This window comes from Lepidothrix coronata, unplaced genomic scaffold, assembly GCF_001604755.1.
Source record: "Lepidothrix coronata isolate B3197 unplaced genomic scaffold, Lepidothrix_coronata-1.0 Scaffold266, whole genome shotgun sequence".
In the NCBI taxonomy this organism is placed as follows: domain Eukaryota; kingdom Metazoa; phylum Chordata; class Aves; order Passeriformes; family Pipridae; genus Lepidothrix; species Lepidothrix coronata.
The window spans coordinates 850,059-851,578 of NW_016690446.1; the positions used below are offsets into that span (position 1 = coordinate 850,059).

At 66.8% G+C, this 1,520-nt stretch overlaps 1 long non-coding RNA gene across 1 annotated transcript in view; it reads left to right on the forward strand.

Annotated features, from left to right (window-relative positions):
• The first annotated feature begins 666 nt into the window (after nt 1-666).
• LOC108507705 overlaps nt 667-1,520 on the forward strand; it is a 12,394-nt gene continuing 11,540 nt past the window's right edge. Inside the window, exon 1 of the long non-coding RNA XR_001878240.1 lies at nt 667-722. This is a non-coding gene — a long non-coding RNA (uncharacterized LOC108507705). The remainder of the gene's footprint in view (nt 723-1,520) is intronic.

Here is a 1,520-nt window from a genome sequence, read left to right on the forward strand (position 1 = left end):
TCTTCCCCGCGGGGTCGCAGCTGCGGGACCCGCCCCCGCCCGGCGCGGCCCCTCCCGGCGCGCCCCGCCCGTCGTTGGGGGCTGCGGCCGCTCCCGGCGCTGCCGAGGCTGCCGGGGAGGGACCGGCCTGTGCTGGGGGCAAGGGGGGTTGTTCCTTGTGTTCGAGGGCGGCAGCGGGAGCGGCGCTGCGGGGCGGGACGTGCGGGAGGTGTCGGGTGACGGCGGGGAAGCCGCGGCGGGGCCCAGGGGCTGCAGTTCTCGGGGCTTAGTGGGAGGAGCTGGGAGTTGGCACCGTGCGATTTTGGGGTGTTTTTTTCCCGGGTTTTTGGTTTCCTTTTCGACCACTGCGGTGCTGGGCAGAAAAGGCTGGAAAAGAAAGACGGGGAGTGGCTTCCCGACTCGTTTTGGAGACATTTGCCACCTTCAGAGGAGGCACAAATCCCCGCGGAGCTGAGCAAGAGGTGCGGGGAGTGCACCTGGGTGCAGCGAACTGGGGCGGGGCTGTTACCAAGGGAGGGTGTGCGCAGTGCCCCAAAACCCGCACCCAAAACAGCTCAGAGCCAAGAGCTCCCGGCTGGCGCCGGCCCCTCTCCCAGCGCCTCTTATCGCGCGCCCGTTGCGCGCACGCGCCTTCTGCGCCCGCTTTGAGCACGCGCCGCTCTGTGGCGAAGTGGCGGTCGCGGGGGTTGCAGAGGACGGCGCGGGACCGGCAGTAGCCGGAGGTGTGCGGGCGTCCGGGGGGCTGCGGTGGCTGGTTGGGGCTCGGCTCGGCCCGGCTCCCGGGGTGGTAGGGCTCACTGTGGAGCGCTCAGTGTCCGTTCCGTGCGGGGGCTCGTCGGTAACTCCCCTCTCGGGGAATGACCCGTCCTGCGGCTTCTTCTGTCCCCAGGTGGGAAGGAGGTAGCACAGAGCTTGCGGACGAAGCCCCCGTGCAGGGCTGCGCTCCGTCAGCAGCGGCTGGCAGTAAAGTAGGGAGGTGCACTGGAGTGGGCGCGGCGGCAGTCACGTCTAGGTCGGCACGAGAAGCGCCGCCGAGCCAGGGATCAGCTGCCCCAGCCAGCCTCTCCCGTGGGCAGCTCTGTTTTCTGTGCTGTTGGTTGTTGAAGCCCCTGCAGAGAGACAAATGTGGCACAGACACCTCTCTGGAGGTGTGAGCTCAGCTCAGGACAGAGCGAGGTGGCTCGCACGGGCAAGGGCAGCCTCCTGCTGCTGCTGCTGGACCGGTTTTCAACCCAAAAAGGGAGGGAGATTTTGGGGCTGAATCGTTCCCAGGGATATGTCTGGTTGAACGAGGTGCATCACAGCAACATTCAAAGAGCCTCAAATCCTGGAATTTGGGTCTTTCCAGTGATTGCTCGGTGGAAGCTCTTTGGAGAGAGGGGAGTCACGGCAGGTGTGCTGTCCCACACTCGGAGGGCAGGCGGCATCGCTTCCACGTGTGCTCCCAGAGAACCGCCACCTCTCAGAGGCTGGGAGAGGGGGAGCGGCGGGCGGATTTCTTGGCTGCGCCAGGTGGAGGG